This window comes from Gopherus evgoodei, chromosome 6 (genome assembly GCF_007399415.2).
Source record: "Gopherus evgoodei ecotype Sinaloan lineage chromosome 6, rGopEvg1_v1.p, whole genome shotgun sequence".
NCBI classification, from domain to species: domain Eukaryota; kingdom Metazoa; phylum Chordata; order Testudines; family Testudinidae; genus Gopherus; species Gopherus evgoodei.
In genome coordinates, this window is record NC_044327.1 from 125,137,795 (window position 1) to 125,162,890 (window position 25,096).

General features: G+C 46.9%; 1 protein-coding gene and 1 long non-coding RNA gene across 2 annotated transcripts in view; one reads left to right on the forward strand and one right to left on the reverse strand.

Moving 5' to 3' along the window:
* Positions 1-25,096, reverse strand: part of SETBP1 (SET binding protein 1) — a 330,296-nt gene that overhangs the window by 50,171 nt on the left and 255,029 nt on the right. The gene's annotated exons all lie outside the window — the stretch shown is intronic.
* Positions 10,605-24,813, forward strand: LOC115653695. Its single transcript, XR_004000984.1, has 3 exons — positions 10,605-10,675; positions 12,773-12,775; positions 24,786-24,813. It is a non-coding gene; the product is annotated as an uncharacterized LOC115653695 (long non-coding RNA).

Genomic DNA, 25,096 nt, shown 5'->3' on the forward strand with positions numbered 1-25,096 from the left:
GCTAAAAATAGCAAGGGAGATGCAGCGACATGAGCAGCTAGCCTCCCTGAGCACAATCCCTTCTGAAATTCTAGGTGCATACTCAGATGGCTAGCCCCTCCTGCCGTTCATGCCCTCATGGCTGCACTGCTATTTTTAGTGCACCAGAGCACTCAATCAGAGCTAGCGTGGGTATGTCTATTCGAGCTGGAAATTATACTGCCAGCTTAGTGTAGATATCCTGTTAGAGAGATGAAGCCCATACATTATTTTAAGATTGCTCCCTTATTTTTTTTCTCTGTGTGCCATCATAAAATCAATGGGTGTTGGAGGACTTTGCACTCTGAGTTGGGCCAAAAATAGCCATTTTATGGCAATAATGTTTTTTTTCTGCACTCATAAACCTCAGTGGAAAGGGAATGGCCAAGATGACCTGTTGGGTCTTTTCCATGCATACTTCCCAGCAGCATAGAGAATCATACCTCACGGCTACCAGTCTGTGTTAAAAGCTGTCATTGAATTCACAGCTTTTTTTTTTATTTTTTTAACTTTTTTTTTTCCCGGGAGAGAGAGAGTAGATATTTGATTTAATAATAATGACACAAGGCACTGTCCATGCTTTACTGAGCTGCCTCATTCAAATTTGATTCAGGACTTGGAGAGTCTGTGCTTTTGCTGCCAGCAAGTGGCCCTTCATTTACAGGATCCATTCAGATAACTCAGCACAACGAGTTTTCCTGAGCGGAGATGCAGGCCTGTGCATGAAAAACACACAATCTACTTTCCTGGAGAAAACAGCCCATCCAAATATGAACAACCTGCTCTTCATCTGTATGGACTGCACTCATTTAGGAGACTTCAGAGGTTTAGACCTCAATTCAGCAACATAATTAAGCATGAGTCTGTAAGCACATGAATAGTTCCATTGGGCTTGTTGCCTATTTACATTAAGCTGCTTTCGTACCACCCTGGCAGTGTAAAGAGACCTTTACGGGGGCATATCCCACATAAGGGCCCTTTATGCTGCTAGAGAATGTATAGGAGCCTGAATGTAAATGACAATCTGGTGCTTAGAGTTCAATCACAGTACTTACATGCTTAAAGTTAGGCACATGCTTAAATACCTTGCTGAATCGAGGCTTCATCGCCGGAAAGAAAATTGTACAAAAAAGAAGAGGTAGATTAATAAGCTTCATGGTCCTCTGTTCTCGGGAAATTCTAATCCATGTACTATCCACCTACATAAATCCCTCCCCTCCCTGCCCAGACACAGTGTTCTCCACTTGCTGTCTTAAACTGTCACGTAGTGTTGCTGAGCACTGCTAAGCAGCTGCTGCATTCCATTCCCAATGCGGCTGCATTTCAGTGGTTGGTAACACGTATCTCTTCTTTATGTGTGTGTGTGTACATTAATTATACAACCAATTAGTAAAGCTTTTGGATTCATTTGGTGTGAGGCCACTATATTATACTGTAAATATAAGTTCATTATCCTACTTATTAATATTTTCATTCCTTAACCCTTTTACCCTTATGCAAAACGTGTCTTAAAGTGATAGACTCAAAGAGCTTGATCTAAGAGAAGGGCAAGGGTGACTTAACTACAGTGTATAAGTACCTATTTGGGGAACAAAGATTTAATAATGGGCTCTTCAATCTAGCAGAGGAAGGTATAACATGATCCAACAGCTGGAAGTTTAAGCTAGACAATTTCAGATTTTTAACAGTGAGGGTAATGAACCTTGGAACAATTTACCAAGAGTCATGGTGGATTCTCCATCACTGACAGTTTTAAAATCAAGATTGGATGTTTTTCTAAAAGATCTGATCTAGGAATTATTCTGTGGAAGTTCTATAGCCTAGCTTATACAGGAGATCAGATTACATAATTACAATGGTCCTTTCTGACCCTGGAATCTATGAACCATTTTAGTGGGGCAACAGAGTTGCAAGGTGCTGGAACCCCTTATTAAAAGGGAACTGGCTGGCTCTTAGCTTCTCCCACTCTGCTGGTTTCTCCTGTTTCCCTGGCACAGTTGCCTGCTAACACACAAATCCTCCCATATTATCTATCTCAATCTATCTCTTGCTTCTCTCTTCAGATGCTCTCACTCCCTTTCTGCTATTCCCTTGCTGCAAACCTCTCTAGCTATTGTAATTAATTAATTAAGAATTATGATGATATATTCTTTGATATCCAGAGGCCCCAGTCAGGACTAGGGCTCCATTGTGCTAGGTTTGCCAACACATACGAAAACACAGACCTGTCCCATAGAGTCATCAGTCTTAGGGTATGTCTACACCATGGAGACTATACCAGCATATATATCAGCACAACCCGTAACACAGATGCAGCCGACACTGACAAAAGGGGTTGGAACACCTCTCCAAATGATGGTTGTTACATTGACAGAAGCATTCTTCCACTGATATTCTTCCAATGTTTTCTCACACGCCTGACTGATGTAGTTATGTCGACTTACCTTCTTAGCACAGACCAAGTCCTAGGTACTAATCCTGAAAGCTCTTCTCCCGGGACAGACCCTTGTACCTGCACAGAGCCCCAGTGACTTCAGGGAAGTTTTCCATGGGCACAGGGGCTCAACCATCATGAACAGTTTGTAATATTTAGGTCCAAATGTCAACTAGGATTGGCATACAGATACTATCAACTCATTTCACAAAAGGCAGCAACCAGATCATTAGATAGTGTCTTTCTACTAAATTTAGTCAATTTTTAAAATGGTGGAGAGGTGAAAGACTTTGCATTCTAGTACCCAAGAGCAATCCGAACCCTCCTACCAGTGCAACTGAGCCATGGTGATGCGTTTGTGAAGTGTTCTAGCATTATAAACCGGTGTCTGATCTCTCATACATTTTGAATTGCAATTTGAGCATCACCATTGCCAAGTCACCATTGAAACCAACTTTTTCTCAGTGGATTTACCAAGTTAAACAAAGGTTTTGATTGACTGAACTAGGGCTTAATCCTGCTCGGATTAAAGTCAACAGGAGTTCTATTATTTATTTCAGTGGGAACAAGAATATCTATCTAGGATCTAATACTAGCACTCATCACAGTAGCAACTGAGCACTTTAGAAATATCTGAGACCAATGCACAGCAGTTATCTCTGGTTCCACTTATTGACTGAGGGAATGCCTATCAGTAGCAAAGCAAAACCTCTGTATGTTCATTTACTGCCTTAAAAAAAAAGAGAGAGAGGGTCTTAAGAATAGAGTGGATTAGACATTAGAGAGACATAAGGAGACATTAGAAATTGAATGACATTTCCTGAGCATTGCAAGGAATTTAGGTGGGATCACATTCAAGGGCTAAAATCCCCAACTCTTTATCTTTCCAACCAATCATGCGTCTTAACTTTCAAACTGACGACACTAATAAAAATCCGAGACTGTGACCCAAAATCAGAAGTTGCCTCAAATATTAAGAAACATTTCAGAAAGCTTCATATTCAAATACCTTGAGGAACTTGAAGCCTTAAGTTCTAGATTTCACTTCCTTCTGAGGATGGTGTATCATAGAAGATTAGGGTTGGAACAGAACTCAGGAGGTCATCTAGTCCAATCACCTGCTCAAAGCAGAACCAATCCCAACTAAATCATCCCAGCCAGGGCTTTATCAAGTTGGGCCTTAAAAACCTCTAAGGATGGAGATTCCACCACCTCCCTAGTAACCCATTCCAGTGCTTCCCCATCCTCCTAACGAAATAGTTTTTCCTAATATCTAGATGTGACCTCACCAGTGCCAAACAGAGGTAATAATCACTTATTGTAGTGATTTTACAATAGCGACCAGAGTGATTGTAAAATTGTTACCATTTGATGGCTGTCCGGTGGCCTATGGAAAATGAAGGTGTTTCCCATTCCAATTCCCAATTCACAGGTGACCACATCACAAAATCACCATCAAATATGCTCCAATTATCATGCTTCTCGGCAAGGAAATCCAACTGTTCACTGAAGCCTGGAGGTAAGGGTTGAAGCAGATTGGTGGCACAGCATCGAGGAAGCTTGCATCATCAAAGACATCTGCTGTCCTTGCTGTACCCCTCAGCTAACTCCATTCTCCAGCACTAAATTCAACTGCCCTTCAGTACGCATGTGGGAGCCTTATTTGCATTTTTGTTAAGACTTTAATTTTTTGGTCTTTTTTTTTTAAAATACAGAGCAAATCCTTGTATAGTTTTATGTACAATATTGTAATTGACAAAAACATTAGAAAATGTTAATGGGTTTTAGCTGAGCTTATTGGTGATAGTAAAACTTGAGAATTCAATTTGCTCTCATGGAGCTGTGTGACTAAGTCATCTTTGGATTATTTTCCTAGTACATAAAATGAGATTTGAATTCAAGTCTGCAGTCTCTGTGGAAAGACTTGACTGACACCGTTACTTTTGTTTTTCACATTATCAACAGGCTATGGTGACTAGATGTAAATAAAAGACACAACAGCTTGAAGCTGAAGTTAGAAAAAAAGAAACTGGAAATAAAATGATACTTTTTAACAGTGAAGGTAATTAACCTTTCGACCAGATTATCTATGAAAGTAGCAAATTCTCCATCATTCAGAGCCTTTCAATCTTCTGGATCTTCAGGATCCCCAGCTGACTGGATGCCCCCGCTCCCCGATCCACACTGCCTGCCGGGTGCTCCTGCCAGGAAGAGGGGTTGGGGCGTGGTGGCTTGCCCCACTCCTGCTGGCGCTCGGGTCAGGGAGCAGAGTCGGGGACTGGGGGCTTGCTCTGTTCCAGTGCTCCAGGAGCAATTGGCGGAGCGGAATAAACCCCTATCCTGGATCCCGCTCCCTGGCAGGAGCACTGGGAGGGTGGGCAGGCGGAGTGGGGCAAGCCCCCGTGCCCTGACCCTGCTCCCCAGCAAAAGCGCTTGGAAGGTGGAGTGGGGCAAACCTCTGCGTCCTGATCCCACTCTCTGGCAGGATTGCCAGGTAGGAGGAGTGGGCAAGCCCCTGCACCCCGACTCTGCTCCCTGGCACGAGCACTGGGATGAGGACGGAGGGGAAACTGCAGGCAGAAGCGGTAGGGAGGGGCCCCCACTTGCTCTGGCCCAGGGCCCCACAGAACCAACTCTGATTATTGGGCTTGATTGTCTTCACTTAACTAGGACGGAAGAATAATTTCCTCTGTTGCAGTGAAATTCTCTTCTTTGTATTATGCAGGAGTTATGGTTAGATGATCATAGTGGCCCCTTCTGGCCTTAAAATTCACAGATCTATTCTGCAAAATCGCCATGGGACCTAAATCCCATTCCATACAATTCCAGGATTTTTTTCTCCATCGATTGCATGCACATAACTGACATTAAGATTAACTGGAGTTACACAAGTCATGAAATAAATAAAGAAATCTGAGCTATGGTACCTAGGAGCCTCTACATAAGTTATTGTTTATTATATTTATTATTATTAACTATTTGTATGTGATAGCACCGCCTCAGGGTCCCATTGTGCTAGGCACTGTACAAACACATAACAAAAAAGACAGTCCCTGCCCCAAAGAGCTTATAATATAAGCAAATAATAAGAGAGAACAGGAAGAAAGAGTAAACTGATGAGGCGTGCCCAAGGTAAGAATGGGATGATTAACAGCAAAGGCCACTGTAGAGCATCTGCCTAAGCATTGCTCAGGCAAACTATGGGCCCTGTCCTGATCCCATTGAAGTCAATGAGACAAAAGGAGCTGAAGCTGGAGTACTGAAATGGAGAAGACCTGAGATATTACCTGAAAACAGTAGTGAAAGTAAATAATGTATAATATTTATACATTTATATTTATATATATAATATTTATATATACATATATTTACAGCCATGCCTACACACATATATATGGGTACTCAGATCTATAGAGAAATGTACTTTTAAATTTGCAAAATACATAGCACGTCTGACACATAAATAATACTAAAGTGCTTTGAGATCTACAGGCGAAAATATGATACCAGCTCTAACTGTTATTGATTTGATAGTGAATAATACCCTCTGCATGGGACTGAATCTCACACTTAATGTTTTACTGTTATTGGCTTTCAATTAAGTCAGAAAATGATGGCTTTTTTGCAGCCTAACTAGTTAAATGTTGGAGCACAAAACAAATGGTATAAAATCATATCCTGAACGCTGACAAAAAGTAATCTTGCAGATGTTCAATATGGATTAATACCAGCTAGCGAGACATTTTAATATAGTTCTCCAGTACACTGCAGTTAAGTTCTGTTTATATTTTTAACTTGATCTACAGTGCCTACAAATATGGCCTTATATGAACTTCACAATGCTGTGGCTATTCAAATATCCGCATTCACCAAGTGTTATCTTGTTGTGGCACCTGAGATGCCAGGCCATGATGATTCCTGGTAAATGCTCATATTTCATTGGTCACCACTGCATACCATTGACCTAATTCTCATTTACAAAATCATTCCTTTGTATGACTCCAGCAGCCTAATAGGGCTTGTAAATTACACCCACTTTGAGGACATTTTACACAATGTTACAGCAGCATAAAGGAGCAGAAGTGCAAATGAGAATAAGCCTCCATATACGTAAAATAACAAACTATGGCACCTGCCTCTTGACTGTAATCCAGAACTCCTAGAAGAGTTTTATATAAATTAATGCAGTAAAGAATAATGTAAAAATGCTGTCTAGTATCTGTTTGGTACATAGCCATGATTCTTTCCAGTGAACATTAGAGATGGTGTTGAATTTCTGTATGTCCTTAAACTAGTAATTCTAGTATAGCTAAATCTTCCTCATCAAATATAAATGGTCAAAATGTCCCTCTTTCTGGCTGGATAAAGTCAGATGAAAAGGTGACACCTGGGTCTAACCTTCAGAGATTTTTTTTTTTTAAAGTACAATAAGTTAGTCTTACTCCAAGATGAATCTACCCACCTTGACAGTCGTGCAACAGAAATGAATGCAACAGAGAACCATAGCTGTAACTGACAGGAGAATGTGGCCCTTTTCCTGCGCCTCAGTTATCCAAATCCCAAGAGAACACATATCTGTTTTCAACAACAGCATGGGGGTTGAATAATGGGGATTCTATTGTATTTTCTAAAGTGTTTAAAGCACTTGAAGATCTTTGTTATAAATGTTAGCTATTCTTATTACTGTCTCCTCTTAATTTGGATGAAACAAATCCATGCACTCAGAAAACAATTACTCCTTCAGGGCATCTTGTGGAGTTCCAAGATAAATGTATTGTAAATTGGAACCCCGTGGCTTATAGCATCTGATCATTCTTCCTCCCAGTGACTTGAAGGTGAACAGGATGCTTTGCAAGTTTTGAAATCTGATAACTTGATTATTTTTCTACCAGTTGATAAGGGAAATGTTACTCTGCATATGGGGAAAACTGATTACGAAGGTACCAATGTTTTGCCCTTATCTAGGATCAGTCCATGGATGTCATATTGAAATGTGATCCGTCTACAAAAGCCTGATAATATCAAAGCAAACAAGAAAGGTTCTGGGAAAGAAACAGGTTTTGTTTGATAAACCCCCCTGACTATAGCAACGAATGAATCTCATATTCATGGCCTGGGTAAACTGTGCAAGCCTCAGGGCAGGTCTATACTAGAAGCGCTACATTGGCACAGTGACACTCATGCAGATGTGCTGCTGTAGTGTGTCTGCTGTAGTGTCTCCCGCCGACATAGCGCCAGTGTGGACAGCACTTAGGTCACTGTAACTTGCGTCGCTCAGAGGGGTGTCTTTTTACGCCCCAAGCTACATACGTTAGATTGACTTAAGCGGTAGTGCAGACCTGCCCTAAGAGTGCTCCTTATATTATGTGTCAAAGACCAACTGCCTCAGAAAGACACAAGTCATTTGGCTTCGTCCTAGAACAAGGAGATGGAAAGCAATAATGCTGAATGATATCTACAGCTGATAATGGATACAAACTGGATCCAAGCTTATAATTCAATATGGAGGCACAAGCAAAAATAAAAACCAGTGTGATTTGAGGCCGCATATACAAATGCATCGCCTCATAGACCAAGGAGGCGATAGTCTCTCTCTACAGTCCACTGGTGAGACTGTACTCTTTTCAGTGATGCAGATGACATACCAATAAGATGTTGGCCAACTGGAAAATGTTTAGTGAAAAGGAAACAAAAATGGTTATGAGAATGGAACATTAAATTTGAGAGGAAACTATGAAAAAATGACACCAGCCTAAGCTCAATCATGACCAGGGGGAGACATTATAACTACACCTGTACCCCAATATAACACAATCCAATATAACATGAATTCGGATATAATGCAGTAAAGCAGCGCTCCAGGCGGGGCGGGGCTGCGCACTCAGGTGGATCAAAGCAAGTTCGATATAATGCGGTTTCACCATGTTTGATGGTGATGTGCACACAGGAAGAAGAGAATTTGTTTAGGGCCAGATAAAGAGCAATGGTGGATAGAGAAGACAAATTAATAGGTCTTCTCCATCTCCAACATCTATGATTCTATCACACTTTAAATAGAGGAAAAAACAAAGTGAGGCATCGAATCCATTCTATTCTGGACTACTCACTAAACAATACAGCTGATTGTGATTTCTTCTTTTGTCATCAAATATTAATTAGATCCTTGGCAACTGTCTGTATTTTCTTCTGAGTTGGTTAACGAGTGCATTAGCCATGTGAAATGATTTAAGTATGGCACTGAACTTTGGTATAAAGGATAACAACATGGTTGAAGCAAAGACTAACCCTGATGATATACACAACATGCCAGCATTTGGCAACCCTTTTACATATGTCTCAGCACAAGCATATCGCCATGTTGTCTGATTGAAGGTGAGATCCAAAATAAAATAAAATAAAATAAATAATCTATTAATCTCACCTCCCCCGAGGATTCAGTGTTATTTAGCACTAAGAGAGAAGATTGAGAGTCCCCTTAACGTGGGGAAAATAGCATTTCTTCACACGCTTAATGTTTGTAACATGCCCTTGGATGAATATACTATAGAAACACAAACGACTATTTATTAATACTATAGTTAATTTTATCTCATTTCCTGGGGCTTCTCTCTTTGTACTTTAGAGCTGCTCATGTCTGTTCTATTTGAATTCCACCACAGCAGAGAAGGGCAAATCTCAAAAAGTTCAGCATGTTTCGGATATAACTAAACTCTCCAAAAATCCAGCCGAACCTTTTCAATTAATCAACATGGTTTGGAATTCTCTTGAAAAATGGCTTTCTTGCAGTAGTTCTCTTTCTGATCTTCACTAAATTCAGAAATAACGTTCATCACTAAAAAAATAACCCCAACCAAATGCAACAGTCCATTTCATTTTCCTCAGCTGCAAATAAAATAGTAATGATTGGTTGTATATTTGGGTGAAGGTTCTTCTTTAATCTGAACTAAGCTGAGCTTCTTGTTTATGCACATAGAGGCACAAATTTGAAATTTTCAAAGCAGTCTAGAGAATGTATTTTCCATAGATGCAAAGTCCAGAGGTGACCTTGTGATCATATAAAACACGGGCCATAAAACCTTCCTAAAATAATTCCTGTTTGAATTAGAGAATATATTTTAGAAAAACAGCCAATCTTGATTTTAAAATAGCCAGTGACGGACAGTCCACCAAAACACTTGGGTAAGTTGTTCCAATGATTAATTACCCTCACTGTTAAAAATTTACACCTTATTTCCACCCTGAATTTGTCTGCCTTCATGTTCCAGCCATTGGATTGTGTTATATCTTTCTTTGCTAGACATATAATCTTCCAGTGAAATGAATGGAAGATATATTCCTAAAAACCATACATGGCTTTGAAAATCTCAACCTTTATTTTTAAAAGACTCTCTGTATTTCCATAATAGACAGAAACAGCTCCAGATGTAACCGTGAATTTAGGATGAATGATACACATATTAAAAATTGTGAGCATAACTTTTAAAACAAGCTTCTCATTATGTGTTCACATACAACTACAGTTGCAGATTATGGCAGTTAGATGACTCAAGAGCACATTCAAATCAGGCAATCAGACATCCAGCTGCCATCATTTGCACCTTCAATTTACTTTGCCTAAACTTAATTTTGGAAGCAAACTTAGAGGCCAGTTTTGAAACTCGGTGCCTAAAACAATCTTTCAAAGGGTGAATGAAGCGCAGCAGTTGCATTACTTTCTGTGAGTCTAATCTTGTGTCCTGTTAAAATCATCAATTAGGCCAATGGTCTAGGGCAAAGGTGGGCAAATTGCAGCCTGTGGGCCACATCCAGGGTGCGGGACCATCCTGCCCGGCCCCTGAGCGCCTGGCCGGGCAGCTGGCCCCTGCCCCCTCCCCTGTTGTCTCCCCTCCCTCGCAGTCACGCCACCGCGTGGGCAGCGCTCTGGGCGGCTGGCTGCACACTCACGCAGGGCAGCGCAGCAGCGTGTCTGGCTCCAGCCAGGAGGCGCGGCTCCAGATGCAATGCTCTGAGCCACATGGTAAGGGACTCGGGGAGTTAGATATAGGGCAGGGGGTCCTGGGGGTCAGTCAGGGGACAGGGAGTAGGGGGCAGTTGGATGGGGCAGAGGTTCGGGGAGGGCAGAGAAGGGGGAACACGGGGTATTGGATAAAGGGTGGGGTCCTGAGGGGCCTGTCAGGGTACAGGGGTGTGGATAGGGGTCAGGGCAGTCAGGGGACAGGGAGGGTTGGATAGGGGATGGCATCCCTGGGGGTGGTTAAGGGCAGGGTTCCCGGGAGGTGACAGTCAGGGGACAAGGAGCGGGGGAAAGGAGGTTGGATGAGTGGGAGGTTTTGAGGAGGGCAGTCAGGGGCTGGAATGTGGGAAGGGTTAGATAGGGGGTAGGGGCCAGGCTGTTTAGGGGGCACAGCCTTCCCTACCCAGCCCTCCATACAGTTTTGCTCCCCCGTGTAGACCTTGGGCCAAAAAGTTTGCCCACCCTTGGTCTAGGGTGACCAGATGTCCTGATTTTATAGGGACAGTCCTGATATTTGAGGCTTTTTCTTATATAGGCATCTGTTACTCCCACTCTCTGTCCCCATTTTTCACACTTGCTATCTGGTCACCCTACAAAAGTATGAAGAATAATTCTGCACTGAAAGGCGGATGGACTACATGATAAGACAGTTACTCACCTTTGTAACTGTTGTTCTTCGAGATGTGTTGCTCACATCCATTCCAGTTAGGTGTGCGCGCCGCGCGTGCACGTTCGTCGGAAACTTTTTACCCTAGCAACTCCAGTGGGCCGGCAGGTAGCCCCCTAGAGTGGCGCCGCCATGGCGCTCCATATATACCCCTGCCAGCCCGCCCGCTCCTCAGTTCCTTCTTGCCGGCTACTCCGACAGTGGGGAAGGAGGGCGGGTGTGGAATGGATGTGAGCAACACATCTCGAAGAACAACAGTTACAAAGGTGAGTAACCGTCTTTTCTTCTTCGAGTGATTGCTCACATCCATTCCAGTCAGGTGAATCCCAAGCCATACCTAGGCGGTGGGGTCGGAGTGAGAAGTCGCGGCATGGAGCACTGCAGATCCGAAGGCCGCATCCTCTCTTGACTGCTGGACCAGAGCGTAGTGGGAAGCAAAGGTGTGGACCGATGACCAGGTCGCTGCCCGACAGATTTCCTGGATGGGCACATGGGCGAGGAAAGCCATCGACGACGCCTGCGCCCTGGTAGAATGCGCAGTCACACGGCCCGTAGGAACATGGGCCAGCTCATAGCAGGTCCTAATACAGGAAGTTACCCATGAGGATAACCTCTGCGCAGAAATGAGAAGCCCCTTCATGCGGTCCGCTACTGCCACGAATAGCTGGGGGGATTTGCGGAACGGTTTGGTCCTCTCCACATAGAACGCGAGAGCCCTACGGACATCAAGCGAGTGGAGCTGTTGCTCCCTGCCTGAAGAGTGAGGTTTCGGGAAAAAAACCGGGAGGAATATCTCTTGGTTGATGTGGAAGGTTGAGACAACCTTGGGGAGAAAGGCAGGGTGTGGTCTCAGCTGTACCTTATCTTTGTGGAAGACTGTATACGGGGGGTCTACCACAAGAGCCCGGAGTTCCGACACCCGCCTAGCTGAGGTGATAGCAACTAAAAAGGCAGTCTTCCAAGAGAGATAAAGTAGGGAGCAAGTAGCTAACGGCTCGAAGGGGGGCCCCATGAGCCGAGACAACACCAGGTTAAGATCCCATGTTGGAGCAGGGAGACGGACATTAGGGTATAAACGTTCCAGCCCTTTAAGGAATCTAGACACCGTCGGGTGAGAAAAAACGGAGCGGCCATCCCCACCCGGGTGAAAGGTGGAGATAGCCGCCAGGTGGACCTGCAACGACGATATCGCTAGACCCTGTAGTTTGAGGGACCAAACATAGTCTAAGATATTGGCCACCGAAACTTCCATAGGGCGGAGACCTTTCTCCACGCACCAACAGGAGAAACGCTTCCACTTGGCCGAGTATGTCGCTCTCGTGGAAGGCTTCCTGCTGCCCAAAAGCACCTCCCGTACCGGTGTGGAGCAGCGCAGTTCAGAACCGGTCAGCCATGCAGGAACCACGCCGCTAGGTGCAGCGACTGCAGGTCCGGGTGACAGAGAGACCCGTTCTCCTGGGTAATCAGGTCTGGGTGAAGGGGCAGGGGAATTGGGTCGGCTATGGCCAGGTCCAGTAGCATGGGGTACCAATGTTGCCTGGGCCATGCCGGGGCTACCATGATCACGCGAGCCCTGTCCCTGCGCACCTTCAGAAGGACCCTGTGGACCAGAGGGAAAGGGGGGAACGCGTAGCACAAGAGGGTCGTCCATGGAATAAGGAAGGCATCCGCTATGGACCCGGGCTCCCTGCCCTGAAAGGAGCAGAACGCCTGGCACTTCTTGTTCTCCCCGGACGCGAAGAGGTCGACACGGGGATAACCCCACCTCTGGAAGATGGAGAGGGCGACGTCCGGGCGAAGGGACCACTCGTGCGATAGGAAGGATCTGCTCAGGCGATCCGCCAGCGTGTTCCGTACTCCGGGGAGGAAGGAAGCCGTGAGGTGAATGAAGTGGGCTACACAAAAGTCCCAGAGTTGCATCGCCTCGTGACATAGGGGAGAGGATCTGGTGCCGCCCTGCTTGTTGATATAGTACATGGTCGTCGTGTTGTCGGTAAACACCGCGACACAACGACCTTGGAGCTGGTGACAGAATGTTTGACAAGCAAGGCGGACCGCTCTCAACTCCCGCATGTTGATATGCAACTTCACCTTCTGCGGGGACCACAGGCCCTGTGTTCTCAGGGTTCCCAGGTGGGCCCCCCAGCCAAGATCCGTGGCATCCGTTGTCAGGGACACTGAGGGCTGAGGCGGGTGGAAGGGGAGCCCCGCACATACTACCGACTGGTTCAGCCACCAATCGAGAGAATCTAGCACCCCCTGGGGGATTGTGATCAGCATGTCCAGCGGCTGCCTTGCCGGCCGGTAATGTTCGATGAGCCACAACTGGAAGGGCCTCATGCGGAGCCGAGCATAACCTGTCACAAACGTGCATGCTGCCATATGGCCTAACAGGGCTAGACATGTCCGTATGGATGTTAAGGGGGCTGCCCGCAATCAATGAACGATCGCCGACAAAGCCTGGTACCTCGGCGACGACAGAAGGGCCCTGGCCACGGTGGAGTCCAGGACGGCCCCGATGAACTCCATCCTCTGCGCGGGAATCAGAGTGGTCTTGTCCCTGTTGATCATGAGGCCCAAGGTAGCAAACAGGCCGGTGATCACGCGGACGTGGCTGCAAACCTGCAGTTCCGACGTGCCCCAAATTAACCAATCGTCTAGGTAAGGGAACACGTGGATACGACTGCGCCGAAGATGTGCCACAACGACTGCCATGCATTTTGTAAAGACCCTCGGGGCCGTGGAAAGGCCAAATGGGAGGACTGCAAATTGGTAGTGAAGGGGGCCCACCACGAAACGAAGGAACCGTCTGTGGTGTAGCCAAATGGCAATGTGAAAATAAGCGTCCTGCATGTCGAGGGCGGCGTACCAGTCTCCCGGATCCAGGGATGGGATAATGGTCCCCAGGGATACCATGCGGAACTTCAACTTCACCAGGTATTTGTTGAGCTCTCGCAGGTCGAGGATAGGCCTGAGGCCTCCCTTGGCCTTGGGGATCAGAAAGTAGCGGGAATAAAACCCCTTGCCCTTCTCGTTGTCCCGAACCGCCTCTATAGCTCCTTTGTTGAGGAGCGTCTGTACCTCCTGGCGGAGGAATTGCTCGTGAGAGGGGTCCCTGAAGAGGGACGAGGAAGGGGGGCGGGAAGGAGGAAATGATATAAACTGCAGGCGGTATCCCGTCTGCACCGTGCGTAAGACCCAGCGGTCCGATGTTATTTGGGTCCACGCCGGGAGGAAAAACGAAAGGCGGTTGGAAAACGGGGGGGAAGGATCCATGGGGGAAACTGTTACTGCGCCCTCGGGCGCACCTTCAAAATGAAGGCTTGGGTCCAGGCGGGGGCTTAGAGGAGCTTTGATTCTGCCCCCCTTGGTTCCCCGAATGCCTACGCCTTCCATTCCTGCCATGGCGCCTATTGAGGTCCTGCCGTTGGCGGAACTGGAGGTATGGCCTGCGCTGCTGTTGCTGCTGTGGCCGGAAGGGTCTGCGTTGCGTTCCCGGCGTATGCATCCCTAGGGAGCGCATAATGACCCGATTGTCCTTGAGACTCTTAAGTCTCGGGTCTGTCTTTTCCGAAAACAGGCCCTGGCCTTCAAACGGGAGGTCCTGGATGGTATGTTGGAGCTCCGGTGGAAGGCCAGAGACCTGTAGCCAGGAGATACGGCGCATCGTTACCTCCGAGGCGAGGGTGCGTGCAGCCGAGTCTGCGGCGTCCAACGAAGCTTGCAACGATGTTCGTGCAACCTTCTTGCCCTCGTCTAGGATGGCCGCAAATTCCTGACGGGCATCCTGTGGCAGCAGCTCTTTAAATTTGTCCGCTGCCACCCACGAGTTGAACGCGTACCTGCTGAGCAGGGCTTGTTGGTTCGAAACCCTGAGCTGCAGGGCCCCAGCCGAGTAGACCTTGCGTCCAAGGAGGTCCATATGCTTGGCCTCCCTGGATTTTGGGGCTGGAGCTTCCTGCCCATGACGCTCCCTGTCATTCACCGATTGCACCACCAGGGAACCCGGCGTCGGGTGGACATGGAGGTACTCGTAGCCTTTGGAGGGGGCCATGTACTTCCTCTCGACACCTCTCGCCGTAGGGAGGATGGAGGCCGGTGACTGCCAGATTGTGTTGGCGTTGGCCTGGATCGTCCTAATGAAAGGAAGGGCGACTCTGGTGGGAGCATCCGACGAGAGGATGGTGACAATCGGATCCTCGACCTCAGAGACCTCCTCGGCTTGCAGGCTCAGATTCTGAGCTACTCGCCAAAGGAGGTCTTGGTGCACCCTGAGATCCAGCGGAGGGGGGCTACTGGAGGAGGTGCCAGCTACCGCTTCATCAGGGGAGGAGGATGAGGAGACCCCCGGCAAGAAAGTGTCCAGTGGGGGGTCCCCTTCAGCCCTCGCCTCTGTCTCAGGAGCCAGAGCGGAGTCTTGCTGCTTGGACCCTTCCTCTCCATCCGGGGAGGGAGGGGGGCGAGACAACGAGGCTTCAGGCACCCTGTGCTCCGCTGTCGCAGGCCTGACAGGAAGCTGTTGGGGGCCCTGGGCTTGATGGTATGCCCATGGGGTCCAAAACCCCCACTGCTGCGGCCCTTGGTCCTGTTGCGGCGGGTCTTGGAAAAGCGCCGCCTGCCGGTCGGTGCCCAACGCATACCCGCTGTCCGTCTGCGAAGACACCGACGGCTGCCTAGAAGGCCATGGCGGGGCCGACCCTGGTTGGTAAGGGTCTGCGCGAGTCGGCACCGAAGATGTTCTCGGTGCCGGGGATCGGTACCGGGAGTCATAGCGGTGCCGGGAACGGGACCGGGTTCTGTCTCGGTGCTGGGATCTGGACCGGTACCGGCTGCCGCTTCGGTGCCGGGATCGGGACCGGGACCTGCCACCGACGCGGTGCTGGGAGGTCGACCGGGACCGGGACCTGCTACCAGCTCGGTGTCGGGAGGTCGACCGGCGCAGTGCGTGACGGCGGGACTGGCTCCTGGAGTCACGGTGCCGGTATCGGCGGCTGGAGTCCGACCGCGACCGTCTGGAGGTCGATCGGTGCCGCGAGTGCGACCGGTACCGCCGAGGGGAGCGGTGCCGGGACTGCGAGCAGCGGCGAGATCTTGATCTGCCGTGGCGTCGGGACCGGGATCGCGAGCGCGAGTCCCGAGACGGTGCCGACATCATTGGCTTGCCTCTAGATGCGACCTGCACCGGAGGTACCGGGGGTGGCGGCTGGGTAGGCTCCGTCAGGGCAATAAGGTCCCGTGCTGAGGCGAAGGTCTCCGGTGTGGATGGGACCACTAGCTCAACCCCAGATCTTATGGGGGAGCTCGGCGGCACCGGACTCGACGGACCCGCCGGGCCCGGAGTTGACGGTGCCGGCGGCGCCGCGGCCGATGTCGAGGCCGGGCGCTCCAGTCGGGTCTGCCTGGCTGGAGTAGCAGACGCTGACTGTCTCGGTTCTGCACCCAGTGCCGGAGAAGGTCAGTGCCGGGGAGTCTTCCCGGTGCCGGTGTGATCCGGTGCCGGCGCCGAGATCACGGCCTGCGAAGCCGCCGGGTCAAGTGCCGCCTCCATAAGGAGAGTTTTGAGTCTTTGATCTCTCTCCTTTTTTGTCCTGGGCTTGAAAGCCTTGCAGATGCGGCACTTGTCCGATCTGTGCGATTCCCCCAGGCACTTCAGGCACGCGTCGTGGGGGTCGCTGGTAGGCATAGGCTTCCTACAGGCCGCACACTGCTTGAAGTCCGGCGAACCAGGCATGAGCCCGGTGCCGGGTGCCGGAGAGGGCTACAGCCCCCGGCGAATAACTATCTACAAGACTATTCACACTTAATTACTCACTAACTACACTTAACAATCTAACTAACAACTATAACAATAACGAAAGTTAACAAGGAAAGCTAGGGACGTGGAGGACAGCTATGCCGCGCTCCACAGTTCCAAAGACCGACACGGCGGTAAGAAGGAACTGAGGAGCGGGCGGGCCGGCAGGGGTATATATGGAGCGCCATGGCGGCGCCACTCTAGGGGGCGACCTGCCGGCCCACTGGAGTTGCTAGGGTAAAAAGTTTCCGACGAACGAGCACGCGCGGCGCACACACCTAACTGGAATGGATGTGAGCAACCACTCGAAGAAGAACTAGTAATTCTTGCAATTCTTACTTATGAACTAATTGCCTGCCAAATATAATTTCTTCTTAAAATCAAATCTGAGTTTGTTTTATTAGATCAAAAAAAGTACCCAAAATGTGAAACATAAAAGAACCTTTAATTTTTTTCCACTTTCTCATTGTTTATATAATATAAATGCTGACACAACCTTCACTGTAGCAGGGCAAACATGCTGCTTTCATGATAACCTCATAAAGCTTTCCTGTTTGAAGGTGCTATTATTGTCAGAAAGATGAATGATAAAACGACTTTATATTGTGCAATCTGCAGATTTTATCGACAAAGGTGTCAAGAGCAGAAAAACGGGGAGACTCTTGGCTTGTCAGGAGATAAATAAGCAGGATCTTTGAGGCCCTTAGCTTTATTCAATTTGTTTAGAAACAACTTGACTGTGAGCATTGATTCGATGCGAGACCAGTTATGGATTTTTAGGTAGGTACATACACACAATGGGAGTAATGGATTGCTCTGAACTGAGTACAAGGCTGCAACTCACTTGGGAGGCCTCACTGATGTCACAGATCAAGTGAATGCTGTTGTAGGAACATGGAAGATCAGGGGGCAGATGGTAAGATAGGATGTGAGGTGTGATGCTCCAGTGGAAGGGATTTCTTCTCTCACTCCAGTAACAGAGCACTTTGTTTATTCCACTGTCCCTTGTGGTTTCAATATGACAAGTCAAATTTGTGAGGGGAGTGAGTGGGCTCCATTAATTGCTCTTCCTCTTTTAAAGCTTAATTCCCTCCCTCCTCCTCTCCTCATATAGCGAAGTGTTAGCTATTGAGACTACCAAATAATCAAAACACTATAATAATGATAAGAAAGATAAAACAACCCAGGAGACTAACCAGACAGACTGCTCTGCTCCAAAGCTTAACCACTACTCCTTTTGCAGTCTCACAGTCCTCATTTGTAGGTCATCCACCTAGACTGTCAGCTCCTGGGAGACAGAGCCCTGGTCTTCCCACCTGTCTGTAAAATGACTGCAAGTGGTATGTGCCTTCAGCAGAGATAATATGAAAGTCGTCTTACAAAATAAGATGTAAAATTGTTGAGGTCTAAACCTAGGTATAGTTGTTAGACTCTGGGTCCTGCAAAGTGTTATTCACATGAATAAGGATTACTCATGTGACCTGCCTCATTAAAGGCTTAATCCTGCAAGGTGCTGTGGATTGGGGCCCCATATCCAGCAAAGAACATCACTTTAAGCAAGTGAATGGCCTCATTAAAATCAACGGGCAAACTGATGGTTAAGTATAGCATGTGAGTATAAGTGGATAAGGCCCTAGACGAGGACTCTGGAGACAAAGGTTTAATTTCCAGCTCTACCACTAGCCTGTTAGATGATCTTGGGCAAGTCAAGTCCCTCCCTGTGCCTCAGTTTCACCATCTATAAAAAGGGAATAACTATACTGACCCTCCTTTGTAAGTGTTTTGAGGACTAACAATGAAAAGTTGCTATTCTAAATATATTAAGTACTTTGATGGAATAGGGCCACAGTGCTAGTACCTAACAAGATCAAGCCCTGACCCGTTACTCATATGGGTAAAAGATTGGTGGCTCAGCCCCACTGCTTCTATCACTGGTTTTTTAATGAAGTCCACTTGCCATGGAATAGCAGTACAAGCAATGGAGGATGCTTCCCTCCTCTGCTCTGCCAATATGCTTTAACAGGGGGTTTATACTGAGTACTGCCCACGGCATTTGTATAACTGAATTGTTCTTAACGCCGTGACTGTCAGTGAGATAGCCTGATAACGTTAACCACTGTGGTGGGTCTATTATGTGGTCACATGTCTATTAGGATCTGGACAGAGAACACCAACTGCTTTCAAACCAACACTCATCAGACGGTAACAACTTTCACTTAATACCAACCTGAGCTGGATTCAGACTCGAAGCCTGGAGATGAAAGACTCCTTGGCCAACCCCTGGAACCATCTACTCCCCAGATTACCAGGCTTTGTCCTTCCACAGCAAAGGCAAGACTGACTTGTTTCAAATGACCATTTCATAGTTAAAGATCTTAAGGCCAGAAAGGGGCCACCAGATAATCTAGCCCGACCTCCTGTCCATCACAGGCCACTAACCACCACCAGACACCTCTGCACCAAGCCCAGCAACCAGAATTATATCAAATTACTGCAGCCTTAAGGAGATTAACTAGTGTGTGCCATGGGTAGAGAACAAGCGGGACTGAAGTGCAGTAATGCTGGTGGGCACCTGAGGAAATTGATTTGCTGAGATATATCTGATGAATCTAGCATTTGTAGTTTTGCAGGCAGCTGTAGCAATTTGAGGGAGGGAAGTGCATCATTCTTTTTTTATTAGTAACAGCAGTTTAAACACAGAGTAACTCCTTTATCTTCATTAAAACTCCTCTGGATTGATGCCAGTGTAAATTATTATTATTATTATATGTTACTTGTTTCGCACAGCAGAATTCTTGTTCAGTACAAAATCCTGAATAAATGAGAACAGAACTCGACCCAATATGTAGTGATTTTTTCTTCTACGGAATTGTTTTCCTCAGCCAGATCTCGAGGTAATTTCAGTTCACAGAGCTGGTGAGAAACCTGGACTGTTTTGATCTTTTGATCATACCTCCCCAAATACTCCAAGGTCCCTGTCTCACAGTTAAGTCCATTCTTCTGTTTTATTATTTGTACAAGAGGAATGTCTCAAGCTAAGAAATTTAAACATTCTGTGGTTCTCACCACAATGGTAAACTGAAAAAAAAAAAAAAAAAAAAAAAGCAACCTGCATCATGATACAACTGGCATGAACTAGTTCATTAAAACAATAAAATAAAATAAAGCCTTCATGTGTAAATGTTAATTTGCTGTTTACTTTCAACTATCCTGGCTTCATTTAAAATATTTGGCCAGGTTAGTTTAAGTGATTGACTATTACAATGAGAGAGAAAGAAATACTATTAGTTGATTGTTAAAGGACTGGGAATCAGGAGATCTGGTTCCTTTATTCCGGCCACTGCCTCAGACTTGGGCAAGTTTATTTAACTTCCCTGAGCCTTTCCGATTTGCCACAGAACAGTGTTGTACAACTCAAAGCTGATCTAGCACCTACTCTGTTCGATTCTGTCAAATTCTATTCAAGATCTTACATCAGGCTTATTGCCTTAGTATCTGAATATCAATACTTTGCTCTAGCCATTAGATTAGAATTCATTGACTTTAGAGAGGGAAAAGATCTCTTTATGGTCTATATGTGCTACAGAGATTCACCATTTTTTAGGGCCGCAAGGTACCATTAGATCATCAAGCTGACCTCCTGCACAACACAGGCCAAATTACATCAGTGCAGAGCCCAAAAACTTGTGTCTGACTAAAGTATATCCTCCAAGAGGGCACCTAGCCTTGATTTAAAGTCATCAAGAGATGGAGAATCCACCACTTCGCTTGGGGTTAATAATAATACGTAGGTGTCACAGGGCGAATCTCCATGCCAGTGAAGGATTAGCTTCCATTGTACATTTTACGGCATTCTGTCCTGTCAAGTATTAAATGCTACACTGATTGCAACTTTTGCCAGGATAGTATTCCGGGGCCTGATAGAGATGATGGTGCCTCTCCTAAGAGCTGTCTGGGGAGGTGGGTGAGCTTTTGAAAGACTTCCTTTTGGTTAGTGGTTTGGCAGGGCCTGCTTTAGGCTGATTCCCCCAAATCCAGCCCTGTGCCTGAGAGGGCCCCGTGCCCTAAAGAAGAGCGCCTTAGGCACCTTTTTAATTTTTCCTCACACGGCGGTGCTCTGGGTCTTTGGCGGTGCTTTGGCGGCGGGTCCTTCACTCGCTCCAGGCCTTCGGTGGCATTTTGGTGGCAGGTTGTTCAGTGCCGCAGAAGACCCAGAGCGAGTGAAGGACCCGCCGCCGAAGTGCCTCTGAAGACCCAGACCGCCCCCGGGTATTTGAATCGGGCCCCGCACTTCCTAAAGCCGGCCCTGTAGTTTGGTGGGTTCCTGTAAGTCATTCCCTTTCCCCCATGGCAGCTCTAGCAGAGTTGCTGCTAGTGCACTGACAACCTGGGCCAGCCTCCTACCTCCACCCTTCCACCAGGCAGTACCCATCATCAAAAAGGAAGAGCATCAGGCAGAGGGAAGATGTATGATTAACAATCCTAAGAGTGGAGCCACAGGCGTGATCAGGGTGATGAGATGGCCTGGCCGATGGAACCTAGGACATCGCTCACACACCTGGGTCTTGTCCTGGGACTCACCAATCAAGGTAATAATATACATTTATGTAGCAACTTCAATCCTGCCAAAGAACTTTACAAAAGATAACCCAAGCAGCCACCTCCTTCTTGGGTGGAGGACAGTAATAACTTGGCGCACAGTTAAAAAACATAACATAAGAACAGCCATACTGGGTCAGACCAATCTCCATCTAGCCAACTATACTGTCCCTGAGAGTGACCAGTCCCAGATGCTTCAGAGGGAATGAACAGAACAGGGCAATTTTGAGTAATTCATGGTCCATGCCCAGCTTCAAGCAATCACAGGTGTACAGACACCGAGAATATGGGGCTGAATCCTGACCATCTTGGCTAATAATCATTGATGGACCTATCCTCCATAAACTGCTCTAATTCTTTTTTAAACTCAGTTACACTTTTAGCCTTCACAACATCCCCTGTCAATGAGTTTCGCAGGTTGATTGTGTGTTATGTGAAGAAGTAACTTTCTTATATTTGTTTTAAACCTATTAATTTTATTGGGTGACCCATAGTTGTTGTGCTATATGAAGGAGTAGATAACATTTCCTTATTCACTTTCTCAACACCAATTATGATTTTATAGCCTTCTATTAGATTTCCCCTGAGTTGTCTCTTTTCCAAGCTAAACTGTCCCAGTCTTTTTAACCTCTCCTCATATATAAGTTGTTCCGTACCCCTAATATTTGTTGTTTCCCTTCTCTGCACCTTTTCCAAATCTTCGGTATTTTTTCCGAGATGAGGTGACGAGCACTAAACATAGTATTCAAGGTGTGGGTGTGTATCATGGATTTATATAGTGGCATTATGATATTTTCTGTTTTATTCTCTATCCTTTTCCTTGCGGTTCCTAACATTCTATTCACTCTTCTGGCTATGGCTGAACATTGCACATGTATTTTCAGGTAACTATCCACAATGACTCCAAGATCTATTTCTTGAGTGGTAATAGTTAATTCAGACCCTATCCTTTTGTACGTATAGTTGGGATTATGTTTTCCAGTGTGCGTTACTTTGTACTTATCAACATCGAATTACATCACACCGACATTTTTGTTGCTCAGTCACCCAGTTTTGTGAGGTCCCTTTGTAACTCTTCACATTCTGCTTTGGACTTAACTATCTGGAGTTATTTTGCATTGTTTGCAAATTTTGTCACCTTACTGTTTACTCCTTTTTCCAGATCATTTATGAATACGTTGAACAGTACTGGTGCCAGTACAGACCCCTGGAAACCCATTATTCACTTCTCTCTGCTGTGAAAACTGAGCTTTTATTTCTACCCTTTGTTTCCTACCTTTTAACCAGTTACTGATCCATGAGAGGACCTTTTCCCTCGTTGCATGATTGCTTAGTTTGCTTAAGAGCCTTTGGTGAGGGACCTTGTCAAATGTTTTCTGAAAGCTGAAGCACACTATATCAACTGGATTGCCCAGCCATAGACACAAATATTAAACAATACAGTAGTCAGTGAAACTGCACAGATGTGGCATGGGGAATAAAAATAAGGCCCGTTGGTTACATGGATGCATTCCTCCACCACTAGAATTAAAAGAGAACCTCTGTTAGGTGCTGGTAGTAATAGGGTTCTACGATTTCTTTAGGCTACTAGGGACCTGATGTTCATAATCAGGCAGACAACTGCATATGCAAATACATGCACAATCAAATGACTAATTTGTGCAATTACTGGCTTTTGCTAGATTCCCCCATCTTAAATAAATCCCTCACCTTGGATTCCTCTTGACCCTCTAACTACTGCTCCATCTATCTTTTATTTCTAAGCTCATTGAAAGCATGGTCTACAATCACTGTCTGGAGTTCCTCTCTTCCAGTTCTATCATAAACCCTTTCCATTCCAGCTTCCGTTCTTTGGCACTCCATTGAAACTACTCTTGCCAGAGTCTCTAATGACCTCTTCCTAGCCAAAGGTCAGAACCAGTAGTCCATCCTCATCCTCCTAGACCTGTCCAGCCACTTTTGACACTGTTGACCATGCTCTTGTTGAAACATTGCTCCTTTGGATTCTATGATTCTGTCCTCTCCTTGTTCTCCTATTTTTTTAGTCATTCCTTTAACGTGTCTTTCAGAGGACTCTCTTCATCTCCTACTACAACTTTCTGTGCCGGTTCCACAGGGCTCTGTCTGTGGTCCCCTCCTCTTCCTCTACATTTTCTCTCTGGGCAATTTCATCCGCAAACACAAATCAACTACCATTTCTATGCTGACAACTCACAGATCTGCCTCTCTATTCCATACCTATCTTCTTTCTACAAACTAAAATTTTGGCCTGTCTCTCTGACATGTCCTCATGGATGTCTAGCTATCACCTCAAGCTCAATGTGGCTAACATAGAGCTTTTAATCTGTCCTCCCAGTCTTCCCTGCTACATACTTTCACTATTAATGTGAACAACATCCCCATTTTACCTGTCACGCAGGACTGTGAGCTGGGTCTCTCCTTCCACTAGGACATCTCTAGGTACTCACATCCAGGCTATGGCTAAATCTTGCCTATTCTTTCTGCATCATGTCTCTAAGATAGTCCTTGCTATCCATGTACACAGGTAAAACTCTCGCTTTAATCATCTCACATCTTAGTTACTCCAGCATCCTGTTCTCTGGCCTTCATAAATGCAATCTGGCTCATAGCCAGAATACTACTGCAAAGGTCGTTTCCCTAGTTTGTCACTTTGACCATATCATCTCTCTTTGAATCCTTGCACTGGCTCTCCTTCCTCTTTTACCTCAAATATAAGCTGGCTGTTGTAGCAGGGCTTTTATATTCTCTGTAGACTATAGCCAGCCCTTAGAGCAGAGGTGGGCAAACTACAGCCCGCTGGCCAAATCCGGACCGCGGGACCATCCTGCCTGGCCTTTCAGCTTCTGACCTGGGAGACTACCCCCTCGGCCCCTCCCCTGCTGTCCCCTGTCCCCTGCAGCCCCGACACCAGCGCTCTGGGTGGTGGCACTGCACACTCCTGCAGGGCAGCATGGCAGCGTGTCTAGCTCTGGCCAGGTGGATCGACTGGGTAATGGATGGGGGGGGTGCAGTCAGGGGACAGGGAGCAGGGGGCGGTTGGATGGGGCAAAAGTTCGGGGGGGGAAGCAGTCAGGGGATGGGGAATGGGAGGATTGGATAAGTGTGGGATTCCAGGGGGGGCTTTCAGGGGGAAGGAGTGTGGACAGGGATCAAGGGACGGGGAATGGGGGGTTGGATAGGCGTGGGACTCCTGGGGGTGGGCTGTCAGGGGTTGGGGCAGTCAAGGGACTGGGAATAGGGGGGTTGGATAGGGGGTGGAGTCCCGGGAGGGGGCAGTTAGGGGACAAGCATCAGGGGGAGTTGGATGGGTTAGGGATTCTGAGGGGGGCAGACAGGGGGTGGGAAATGGGAGGGGACGGATAGGGGGTGGGCTCCAGCCATAGCTCCAGCCCTGGCCCTGCTGCGGTTCAGGAGTAAGAGATAGAGTGATATAAAAAGTTTGGGGGCCACTGGTCTAGGCCTGTGGCTTACATCCCTAAGCCTCATAGACTCATAGACTTTAGGGTCAGAAGGGACCAATATGATCATCTAGTCTGACCTCCTGCACAA